This window comes from Rhincodon typus, chromosome 44, assembly GCF_021869965.1.
Source record: "Rhincodon typus isolate 14 chromosome 44, sRhiTyp1.1, whole genome shotgun sequence".
In the NCBI taxonomy this organism is placed as follows: domain Eukaryota; kingdom Metazoa; phylum Chordata; class Chondrichthyes; order Orectolobiformes; family Rhincodontidae; genus Rhincodon; species Rhincodon typus.
This window is the reverse complement of record NC_063375.1, coordinates 1,486,724-1,487,004: the sequence shown is the minus strand read 5'-3', so window position 1 is coordinate 1,487,004 and position 281 is coordinate 1,486,724.

Genomic DNA, 281 nt, shown 5'->3' with positions numbered 1-281 from the left:
GGGGTTTGGGGGAGGGGAAGAGCAGGGACAACGTAGAGGGAGCTGGTTACTCACAATCGTACGGAAGCTGGTCCGATTCCGGATCCCACATTCTGATCTCTCCGAATCCTGAATCCTGCTCCACTTCCTTCAGCCATTTGCCTGAGCCTTGCTCCCTCATTATCCTCCCTGTTATAGGCAGAGGGAGAGCGTGAATGAGGGAGAGGGAGAGGGAGGGGGAGAGGGGGGTGGGGGCGTTCACTGCATTAGACTGGGAGGGGTAGGATCACTACATTAGATGG